The sequence below is a fragment of the Astyanax mexicanus genome, chromosome 12 (genome assembly GCF_023375975.1).
Source record: "Astyanax mexicanus isolate ESR-SI-001 chromosome 12, AstMex3_surface, whole genome shotgun sequence".
NCBI lineage: Eukaryota > Metazoa > Chordata > Actinopteri > Characiformes > Acestrorhamphidae > Astyanax > Astyanax mexicanus.
The window spans coordinates 43,882,362-43,895,056 of record NC_064419.1 but is presented as its reverse complement, the minus strand read 5'-3'; the positions used below and the strand labels follow the sequence as shown (position 1 = coordinate 43,895,056).

General features: G+C 38.6%; 1 long non-coding RNA gene across 1 annotated transcript; it reads right to left on the bottom strand.

The window, feature by feature from the left end:
* Positions 1-6,783: 6,783 nt before the first annotated feature.
* LOC125806150 (uncharacterized) lies at positions 6,784-8,058 on the bottom strand. Its single transcript, XR_007441448.1, has 2 exons — positions 7,788-8,058; positions 6,784-6,855 (listed from the first exon to the last, which is right to left on the bottom strand). It is a non-coding gene; the product is annotated as an uncharacterized LOC125806150 (long non-coding RNA).
* Positions 8,059-12,695: the final 4,637 nt, after the last annotated feature.

Here is a 12,695-nt window from a genome sequence, read left to right as displayed (position 1 = left end):
CAATTGAGCTAAACTGCTGATAAGAAGCAGTTTAATCTGATATATTAGCCAGACAACATACTGCTATGAACATACGCTATCTCTGCTGCTGCTCCATGCTGTTTACACACTGAGAGTGCAGTATGTGCAGAGTTCACTGCTCACAGTCACCTTGCACGTCCCATTTAAAACACAGTGTTTAAAATGTGCAGCAGCAAATTTCCTGCTTTCTGTGTTAAAGCAGCTTCACACTGCACAGATATACTCGCTGGAACACAGAATCTTCTCACTATATTTACTTTCTTACTCTCATGCAAGACAGCTCTGACCAATCAGAGGAAACGATGTGCTTGTTTGGTTTATTGGTGCACATTTTGGTGCATTTAGGTTTATGTCTGTGTGAAACCAAACCAGAAGGGAGAAACAGAGGGTATGAAAATGACCCTTTTATACTCAGCAAATTAACTTCTGATTCAGAAATCCTTACAACCAAGCTAAGCTGTTTACAATAAAGTAATAAAGTAAATAAGTAATAAAGTAATAAAGTAAAAAAAAGTTTCCTCTATCCAATTTATCAAGCATTCTTATTCCAGTGCCCCACGTTGGCTTTATCTCCTCTCCTCTCAAACATACAATTAACTACGTACTAGTATTTTATCTGACACCACTATAAACATAATTGCAAACTGCAGTAAGTTTCCAGTACAGAAATATGTTATATTCTAATTTGCACATTAGAGACTGTAGACATGCTGCAGCATTTTTATTTTTTCAGATTTTTCCCCATTTTGGATATCCAATTGTCCCACCCCTTTGTGCGTCCCCATCACCGGTGACGCCCGTGACCTTCGAAGGATGCGGACGAGCACACGCCTCCTCCGACACGTGTGAAGTCAATCACCCCTTTTTTCGAGCTGCTGCTGATGAATCATTGCCTGAGCAGCATCACAGCGCGCTCGGAGGAAAGCACAGCGGCTAGGTTCCGATTCATCCGCTCACAGACGCCTCGTGCCGCCCAGCGCCACCTTAAGTGTGATGGGGAGAGAGCGCCATCTACCCACCCCAGAGGGAGCAGAGCCAATTGTGCTCCCTCTGAGCACCGGCAGCTTGATGGCAAAGCTGCATGAGCGGGGGTTCGAACCGGCGACCTCCCGCTCATAGTGGCAGCGCATTAGACCGCTGGACCACTCGGCGCCCATGCTGCAGCATTTTAAGAACTTTAATTGAACTTTCACACTTCGACACAGTTTACCATTTTATTAACATGGATAATTACAGAATGTATCAGTTAATTTTATATGTATAACTGTAGGAGGCTGTGATTTTCTCAGTTGACTTGCCAACAAACATATACATGCCTTTCTAATGTCTGCAGCATGTGGCTGGCTGGCTTCCTGATGGATAACTCCGCTTATGAAGGTTCATATTTTGCCGGCTGCAGGAATCACTAACCTGGCTGGCTGGCTTTTGTCAGCAACTAGTGGGAGGCGCCATTTAAGGGGGAGTTTTCTGAATTGATTATCATGGAATTAAGGGGGGAATCACACAGTTTTTAGTTGTTGCATTTAGTTCATTTAATTGTCAGGTTATTCAGTTGTCTGGAGGGTCCCAGGCAATCGATTGGTTGTCTTTGGCTTGTTGCAGCGGTCCTGGCAATCCCAATTCAACATTCTTACCGGATACACTTTTATTTTCACTGTACAAACACATTTGGCCCTGCACTGAGTTATTTTTGCGTGTCTAATTGTGTGAAAGGAACAGAGACTGGAAGCAGTTTTGAAGGTGTACTAATTCTGTTAGGATTAGCGTAAAGCTGCTGCTGAGCTCATTTTCCCAGTCCAGCCAACACTGGTGCAGTATCCTGTTAGCTTAATGAACCAACTGAACTGAATTTAACTATTTATTCACTTTAAACTCGCCCTCTCTCTCTTTCTGTAATCCTGTTAAAGGGCGTTAGTTAATCCTATAAGTCTTGTGAACCTTTGCTGCCTATAGAGCAGGGTCAACCGTCCTGGAGCATTACCATACTGCAGTTTTATTTTACATCTAAACACCCACTAGAATAAAAAAGCCAATTTTAATACCTCAAACAGTTACATAACAGTTCTGACACATTTTATTTACACAATTTACCTAAACCCAGACCCCTAGTTTGGCAAAATGGTAAAACGTGACAACATGATAAAAAAAATATTATGTTGTTGATACTGGAGAGCAGTACATCACCACCAGCACATTATCACCTCTACATATCTGGAGGATCTATGCTAGGCTAAAAGCTAATTATAGCTATTCAATGATCTGTCCAATCTTGTCCAATGTACACTCCCTTTCAAAACAACCTGGACTGTTTTAACCGACTACCAATTGCAGGCACACACACATAAAATGTAAAAGCATTGAATTATTGATCAAAATTGATTACATATTTTCAAAAACAGGCTTTTTTGATTGTTGAAGTACATTGAAAAAAAATTTAAAAAATAGGTCTATGTTTGAACGAATTTCAAATTACACAAATGATGTACAAAATTAAATGAAAGAAAATTAAATTACATTTAATTACTGCAAAAACCTTTGGGTACAAAATAAAGTCCATTACAAAATGTAGGATAATTGTAGTTTATTGCCAGCTAGAAAGTGTCTTACAAACACTTACAGAACTAGTATTTCCATTTCCATTAATATTCTTTAAATGTTCAACCTGTCACGTTTTCTGGACATTCTTAGAATGTTTTGATTTAATGTTTTTGAATGTTCTGTCAGCATCACTTTTAAAATATTAATTTTGGGAATGTTATATTAGTATAGTTATTATGTAAGAAACATTCTAATAACATTTTAATAGAAACCATTATTACGTCACATGTTTTCAGAGGATTTCTGAAACATTATATCTGTAACGTTACAGGATCATCTTCCTGGAACATTGGTACACATGTGACACACCATAATTTGCATTGCCTTGCCATGAGCACATCGGTCAGTGTTCAAACTCACAAACAAGATAACACCTCATGTGGGCATTTGTTCCCAAGCCATCCGCTGAGGTAACACTTCCTAATCAAACGTTATACCATATATGGAACCAATGCGTTTAGTAAAGACCCCTTACAGAATCAATCTTCTCCTTCCTTCACCTTTAAAGCAGTGCATGAACTCCAGCTCCATACTGAACAGACGAGTGTGCAATCTCGCCCTGGCTCTGACCCAGCGCGACCGCTGCCTCGCCAGATTACTGTGTTTATAGCTAATACAAGCATTTGTTTGCTCAAGTAAACAAGGCCATGGGGCAACAATCTCTCCACGTCCCCTCATTCACTTTCCCTCTTACTGAAAATACCAAACCTAGAAGTGTCTCAACGTCTCTAAACACACAGAAGACCTTCCTGAAGAGCTTCTCAGCTGTTTCATTCAACAACTCCAGCATTGTTTTCCAGTCTACTGTGGGATCAGGGCTCTTATCTGGAGAGGAGAATAAATAACAACCAATAACAGCAGCAAAAGAGGGATTTACTGTGGTTCAATTCCCTTCCGTCCACCAGTGGTGTAAAGAGAGGCCCTTCTATCCTTTCAGAAAATGGGGTGACAATAGGTGAATGTAAATCATTACATAATATTTAACCAGGAAATATATTTTATAGTTGTTGGACAAGGAAACTGAAACACATGTCATCATTTTAGTGTGGGAGGTTTCATCATGGCTAAATTGGAGCAGCCTGGTGGCCAATCTTCATTAATTGCACATTATTGCACCAGTAAGAGCAGAGTGTGAAGGTTCAATTAGCAGGGTAAGAGCACAGTTCTGCTCTAGATATTGCAATGCACACAACATTATGGGTGACATACCAGAGTTCAAAAGAGGACAAATTGTTGGTGCACGTCTTGCTTGCATCTGTGACCAAGACAGCAAGTCTTTGTGATGCATCAAGAGCCAAGGTATCCAGGGTAATGTCAGCATACCACCAAGAAGGACCAACCACCTCCAACAGGATTAACTGTGGACGCTGTAAGAGGAAGCTGTCTGAAAGGGATGTTCGGGTGCTAACCTGGCAGCTCAAATCACGGCAGAATTCAATGTGCACCTTAACTCTCCTGTTTCCAAGATGTATTTGCAGTAAGAGTGGGAAAATTGACTCTGAGACAGAGGGTCTGTCCCAAAACCTAGTGAGCTCTCTATGTAGGCACTGACTACGTAGACAGCTGTTTAACTAGACAGCGTTCTAACCACCATCCAGCCTTATAAGACACATTATTGGGACTCTCTAGTTAGGCAGCGACTGCGTCACGACTTGGCCCCGCCCACAGCACGCGCCCACTGTTTACTTACCTCAGCCGCGGGAACCACCTCATCACCCTACCGGCATTATGGACGAACCTCTTGCTGTTTTTATTACAATTTTAATCGTTTTTGCGCTGGAGGAAGAGCGACAGAGACGTGAGAGTAGACATGCTGCAGCCAGAGTCCGAAATTTAAGAAGAAGAGCGCTGATTTCTGCCCTTGAACAGGTAAGATCCGCTCAGAAAAAAAACATTTCCTCTTATACTCTGTGGTAAAAATTCCACTATTAACACCCCCCCATATTAGTTCATTGTAAAAACTATGGTATTTTAACAACAATTAATTAATTAAGCTATTAATAATAATAATCATAATCATAATAATAATAATAATAATAATAATAATAATAATAATAATAATAATAATAATAACAATGAATAATTATTATAACAACATGTACAGAACACCTACATAGTTTATTTAATACATTTATATTGATTAAATAGTTGCTAATAATCAAGCTGATACAATTAATTGAAAATTGTGGGGGGAAAAAAGTTTATATGCAGACAGACAAATGCTGTCTTTTAAGCATGAAAGGTTTGTTTAAAGAATAGCACTCATCTGTTTTTGCAAATGCATTTTATTTTATGCTAACTTCAAAGTGATACAACTATACACATGCAGACAATTCATTTATTAACAATTAATCAATCAATCAATAAATAAATACATAAATAGAACCTGTGCAAACAGTTAATTTACAAAACAGATAAATGATATTCTTTAAACACAAAGGAACAAATCACTTTTCTGTTTTGCAAAATAACTGTTCACACACACTAAATAAATAAATAAATAAATAAATAGCATATATAAAAGTAATTTTTCTTGCAGGGAGAAAGACCTACAAGATACTGTGCTCTGAATTCAAGTGTACCACTTCTGAGAATATTCCCAGACGACACCCAAGACACCAAGCCTGACTTTCGCCTGAATCGTGAATCCCTGAAAGTGCTTTTTAAACTTATTCAGCACAAGAGCACCCATGGTTGGGGAGGGACCATTGAAGTCTTGGTTTTTCTTTTTTGGTTGGCCTGTGGCACATCATACTGTGTTGTGTCCCGTGCTTTTTCTATGCCCCGTTCTATAGTGCACCGTGTAATTCACAGAGTGGCCAATGAAATGCGGTGAATCCTTCCGAAAGTTATCCGGCACCCAAAACCCGGAGAACTGCAGAGCATCTCTGATGACTTTGTGAGGCTGGGAATCCATGCAGCTTTCCACTCTGTAGTGGGTGCCATAGATGGGTGCCATGTGCAAATCAAAGACCCTGGAGAACCTGATGCACAGTGCTACAGAAATCGGAAGCTCTACCCCTCTGTGCAATTTCAGGCTGTCTGTGACCACCAGGCAAAGTTTCTTGATGTTTTTATTTGCTTTCCTGGCTCAGTACGTGATGCAAGGGCGCTCTGTTACAGCACTCTGTATCGGCAGGCCACTTTCCCACCCAGAGGCTACATGATCCTTGGTGATGGTGGGTACCCATGTATCTCTCAGCCCATAGCCCTCATCACTCCATTCAAGAAGCCTGTCAGAGGAGAAGAGAGGGTGGCCTTCAATAGGCATCATGCAAGGGCACGTTCTACAATTGAACGTGGTTTTGGGACGCTGAAGACCAGATGGAGGTCAATTTTCCTGCATGCTCAAGAAGTGAACCCAAGGTATGTGCCAGAGGTGATTGCTGCCTGTGTCACTCTGCACAACATCTGCATGGGAGCGGGAGATGTTGTTCAGCCTGAGGAGGAAGCAGATGAAGATGAGGAAGCTGATGTGCAGGAAGAAGACATCACAGCTGTCAGTGGCCACCAATTACGGGAGCAACTTTGTCCCAACATTGCTGGTGTCCAGTGATTTTATCAAACTGGAAACAAATAGATCAGTTTGGTTTTCATTAAATGTTAAATTTGCACTGCCAATATTGTGTAAATATTGTACACGCATCATTCATGTTTGTTTAATGTTCTAGTTTAAAATGTCTTATTTCATTGTCTTATTTTGTGCTACTTTAAACCAGTTCACGTGTTCCACTCACTGTTAATATTAGTCTTGTTCTGTAAGTGTGGTTAGAATAAACAATACAAACAATATAACTGAAGTATGAATTTCAGTGTTATTATGAACAACCTATTAAGTAGGTTTATATCAGTATAGAATACCTACAAGGCATGCATTAGTTTTCCATGACTGCTTTAAAAACACACAAATGCCAGTTCTCAACTTAAAAAAAACGACAACTTTATTGTAAAACATGCATAAATTATTCTCAGTTAATTTTGTTAACTAGCTTTTCTAGGAGGTTATACAAGCGCTCTGACCGCTCCTGCTCTGCTCTCTTCTCTCTCCCCCTCAATTATACTTTAACAATAATTTACATATCTATACTACACTCAAATCAATACATAAAAATCAATAAAATACATAAATTATTCTACACAATTTCAGATTCATCTTTGAACTTACATTGTATTTATTTTTTAAGTTTTCCCATTTCTTTTACTTTGTCCGCAAGCCCCAATTCCAGAACAATAGTCCTGTCAAAGAACAAACAAAAACAAATTATGGCATTAAGATGCTTTATAGTTGAGGAAAATAACACCATTTTAACTTCAGTGATCTACACAATGGCTTCGATTTAAGTGTAAACAAACATTTTGCAAAATCTACCTACATTTTTTAATTAGTTTAGAAAGATGCCTAAATGCATGAATGTATAACTTAAGCAATTATTAGCTTAATATTAGCTTAGATATGCTGTAACTGGCAATGCATTAGTTACGTATTAACTAGTTTTCTAAAGCGGGTTTTCTATCAACTTATTTGCCACAAACCTATTGTTTTATTATTGTAATCATAAGCCATTAGCTAGCTGGTTGGATTAATGTATCAAATTGTAAAAGCTGCATAATTTAAGATGGAATATAATAAGAATATATTATCGTTAAATAACTAACTAGTTTAGCTTAAATAAGCTCTTAATTCCATGCTGAGAGAGCTGAGTTTTTCTCCCCAGTGAAGAGCCTCTCTTGCGAGCCTTTATAAAGGCTTCTATTGCTGATCTGCTCCCTAAAAGAGTGGAAGTAATTTGTATATCTGAACACTGGCTATCACGTTAAACAGCCCACATACAGATCGTATAAACCCGACAGGTCTAACTAACTATACAGAAAGGGTTAACTGAGTTAACTAATAAAATATTACGGCGACTGATAAAAAAAAGCGCTGAATATCGCCAGTGAGGCTACTTAGCTATTGAGCTAACAGGCTAGTTAGCATCAGCCCATCTAAAACAATGCACTGGCGCTTCAAAACCCGCTAGCATAAATGCTAACACCTCGATATATAAAAAACTGGAAAACGGCCACCAACTAACCAAAACTACAAATAAAACGCTAATTTATGTTATTTTATGCCAAGAAAACTCATGAAACACCACACTTACGCTATAAAAACTTAAATAACTTACATTTGAAAATGACTTCGCCGCTGGCCGATCCACTTCCGTCCGCCATGATGGAAGAAGTTGAGCTACGCTGTGCTGCCCGCGCTGCATCATGGGATTGCCTTACCGGCTGAGGAAGGGTCTAATGCTCTCTTATTACAGGGTCAGAATAAGGTATCTTAGTAGACAGCATTTTAAGGTATCTAAGAATTGGGACAGCCTACTTCTCGGGAACGCGCATCCCATGACGTAAGAAGCTGTCTATGTAGAGAGCTCCCTAGGTTTTGGGACAGACCCAGAGACACACAGAGAGGTGGACAGAAAGGGACAGAGACAGACAGAGAGAGAGAGAGAGAGAGAGAGAGAGAGAGAGAGAGAGAGAGAGAGAAAGAGACAGTGAATTGTCCCTGTCAGCAGTGCTGTCAGTTCTGTGTGGAGTCGGTGTGATGATGTGCCTGTGAATTCTGTTGTGTTCTGTAGTATATCTCTTTCTTGCTCTCTCTTTCTGTCTCTCTCGCCCTCTCTCTCTCTCTCTCTGTCTTTGTATCTCTCTCTATCTCTCAATCTGTGTGTGTAAAATGTGTGTGTTTATAGTGTGTGTATGTATAGTGTGTGTGTCAAAGAAAGAAACAAAGAAAGAAAACACATTGAATTAGAAGAGGTGTGTCCAAACTTTTGTACTTTTGGTACTGTAAGTTGTGAGGTGTTATCTTGTAGTGAGTGAGGGATGTTTTTGACATTTCTTTACATTTACAAGTTGTAAAGGCATTTTTCATTCCTTGATCTATCGTGGTATCTGGCTAGAATTGGCCTTGCAAACAGTATATTCCACATCCATATTCAATACAGAAGACCTAACCACATATCCTACAGTGCAGCATCCATGGGACATGACAGAAGTCATGGGACAACTTGTATGCATGTATGCAGTGCTCTATTCTATATATTAACTGTTGCTTTCACTAACTATCAGGCATAGGAATAAAATGCATACTCTCTCTTGACTTTATGATACATTTTCATAATCTTGGACTCAGCAAGCTTAACTACAGCACCTCAAATAGGTTGTGAAAGAGAGAGAGAGAGAGAAAGAGAGAGAGGTGGAGAGAGAGAGAGAGAGAGAGAGAGAGGGAGACCACCATGAGTTAGATTAGAAGCACATGCTGAGGTAACACAGAGAGCAGACAGCAGTCTGGCTTCGTTGTCACACACTTAGGTGAAGTAACTCCACAAACATCACACAAAGTACAGTATATACTTAGTTGGAACGCCGATATATTAGCTTTTATATCATTCCATTATAACCCCCTAGACATTAATACAGAGTCCTTTGCAGCTATTATTATTTGGAAAAGAATGAAAAGTATATTTTCATTCATTACTCTGTAGGTAGAATATATGTATAGATACTAGTGTTTAAAATACTTCTGTAGAAGTTGAAGAAGTATCAACTCAAGCTTTTTACTCTTTAAGTAAAAGTGTTTAAAAAAAAGTACTTTAAAACCTACTTAAAGTATAAAAGTAAAAGTAATATATTGAAAAAAAATAAAGCCATTAAGAACAAAAGCGTAGGCCAAGCCCACAGAGTCCTATAGTGCACTAACCCATAATAATGACTATAATGTTCTATTATTAAAATGTTAATGTTGATAATATAATTTGGTATGCACTAAACTGTTCCCTGTTTCAGCTGCATATACAGTATGCCCATTGTAAATGAATGTATTTTAGTAGAATGTAAATATATTGAAGTTAAAGCTTAGTTGAGCTGGAGTTTGTCTGGAGTTCTCTTGAGTCTCTGCACGGCTCATCTTCATACTAGACTACATATGTCTGCTATGTTCTTGTTGGAGTGTGTGTGTGTGTGTTTGGGGGGGGGGGGGGGGATACGTGTGCAGGTGTGACGGATCACAGTATCCAGAACCAATAGGAAGTCAGAACGATATATGTCTCATGTATACTTTTCTACATCCAATCACAATCAGATTCACTCTATCTGGATGGAGAGATTTATCTGGGTAGGGGTTTTATTGAACGATGAGAAGCCGGAATGAAGGAAAACGAGCTGAAATTAAATAGGAGTAAAGAGGCTGTTTTTAAAATGTAAGGAGTAGAAAGTTCAGATAATTGTGTGAAAATGTAAGGAATTAACTGAAAAATAATAATTACTCAAGTAAAGTATAAATAACCAACATCTCCACTTAAGTAAATTAACAAAGTATGTGTGCTTAGTTATTTGATAGTGAATCAGATACTGCAGCAGTGCTGCTGCAGTTTTTAAACACTTTTTAAACACTCCTACCTACAGCTGAAACACCTTGTAGATAAAGTAAAGTCAGAAACTGAAGCTCTGAATCTGTATCTGCTGCACAGTTTACAGTGTTGATCATGCTCTGTTGGTCAACACTGAGATGTTTAAGAACTCCAGCAGCACTGCTGCTGTATCTGATCCACTCACTGTACCATCAGCACAACACACACTAACACCTCATACACCACCACCATTCTAACCCAAATAATAATAATAATAATAATAATATTTGCTCTGTGGTGGTTTTCTCTCCTGTGGTGGTCTGAGTATTGAAGAACAGTGTGATAAAGGAGGATAATAATAATAATAATAATAATAATAATAATAATAATAATAATAATAATAATAATAATAATAATAATAATAATAATAATAATAAATTATACAGAGAAACAGATACAGAACTACAGTCTGTAATTATTATAGAACTACAAAGTGTCCTGTTTGATCAGTGCAGCTGTAGAAACAAACAAAAAGTGTGTAGAAATCAGGAGGTGGTCATAATATTATGTCAGTATATTCTTCAGACTAACTGCTAACTCCTCTTTGTGATTCTTCTACACTTTCCTCTGCTTACATTTCCCTTCACTTTGATGGACAGAGCCCTGATTGATAGTTTCTGCTATCTACCGCTGCTTTTCTCCTAAAAGACCTGAACGTAATCCTGCGAGTAATCACCCCATTTGTCAAAAGTGTCCACAATCTGAAAAGCTATCTTTTTTTTTCAGTAATGGACAACAATTACCATTTTTTTTTCTCCATTCTTTAAACAGCTAATCCCGTTACACATCTTCCCTTCCTCCTCCTTCCTGGTAGCAGCAGCGTGGCCGAGCCAGAGCGATGGGTCTAATCTATAGCAGACCTCAAATCTCCCCCGGTCCCCCCTTTCGCCTCTCTTTCATCCCGCCTCTCTTCCCTTTCATCCCTCGCTCCTCTCTCATCCCTCGCTCCGATCGCGGCCTGTAGCCGGGCCGAGAACAAGGAGGAGAAACGAGGGATTTATTTCTTCCATACCAATGTTCTCAGCTATAAATCACGGTTACCTCGTTTTTGTTAACATCACAGTTACAGAGAGTATCGTGGAGCTCGGCGATGAGCAGCTCTCATTCTTCATGCTCAACCAATCAGCAGCTGGTATGAAGTGCTAATCGATTAGGGTTGGCGTGAACCAACCAGCGGGAAAGCTTGGATCTCGGCAAGCTGACTCATTCCAGTCTTTCAGGATGAAAAAGTGTCTTTAATCGGAGAAAAATACGTTATTATATAAATCATCATTCAGCATCGCTGTAATTCTGCACATCGTCACTGTCCAAAGACCAACGTTGGAACCTTTACAGAAGAAGAAGAAAAAGAAAAAAATATTTTTTGAGCCTCTTAAAATTTTATGAGTTCACTCCAAATCATTTATTTTTTATCCCTTTGAGGTTACACAGTGGTTACTGTAAGAAAACTCCTTGTTTTTTTCTCACTTTGGCGTTTTTTACCTTGGCATTTATGTATATACTGTATATTACAAGATGGGATCTTTACATTTTATTAAAAAAAAAGGAAAGGAAGACACACAAGTATTTTTTTTTTTCTGCCGAGCCTTCAAACCTCACTCAGAGCCATTGTACAAATATTGGCCATGACCAGCACAACCATTTAGAATGTACTACAGAAGAAAGTATCCCTGGTGTACTAAGTAACAGATACACAAACAGGTAGACCAAGGAAAAACACAGCAGTTGATGACAGAAACAAAACAAGCCTAAAACAACTGGAAGTGACACAGCAACAACCTCCAGAGGGCAGATATGAATGTGAATCACTCTTCTGTATCTACTGTTCAAAGAAGACTTCATGAACAAAAGTACGGAGGCTTCACTGGAAGAAAAAAAAACACTATAAGCAAGACGAATTGGACGTCCAAGATTAATTCATAGTAATTTGCCAAGAAGTACAGAAACAAGCCTTTGCACTAATTATGGACTGATGAGACAAACATTAAACTTTACCAATGTGATGGAAAATTACAAAATTTGTTAAAGTTAATAAAAGAAATAATATTTCCAAGTAAGTTTGTAGCAAATAATGGTGCCACAATGCATATATTTAATTGTACTAACTACAATTTTTGATCGTAGATTCTTTGAAAACTCTTTTTGGCATGGAATAACGTTATATTTGTCAATACCTTTGATTGGATGAAAATCAGATCACAATTAATTGCACATATTTGGCGAAAAGGGTGCACATACTCAGAAAATAGTGTGTTAACTATTTGTGTTATGTTCGCATCATGGTAACCAGTAGAGGACAGGTATTCTACTACAACCCCAAATCAGAAAACATTCTACATCTACATCTATTCTTCACACATTCTATATTGGGGACAGGTCAGAACTGCAGGCAATCTAGTCCAGTACCCATACCCTCTTTTAATTCCACATCCATGCCTTCATAATGTGTGAAGCATGTGGTTGAATATGCATTGTCTTGTTGAAAAATGCATGGAAAATGAACCCCTGGAAAGATATCAGATATCGAAAGATATCGAGTGCACTTTTTTGCATTAATGCAGCGTTACAGCGTTGCAGCGTTACAGAAGTGTACAAACCTTGTGGCTGATAACAGTCTGG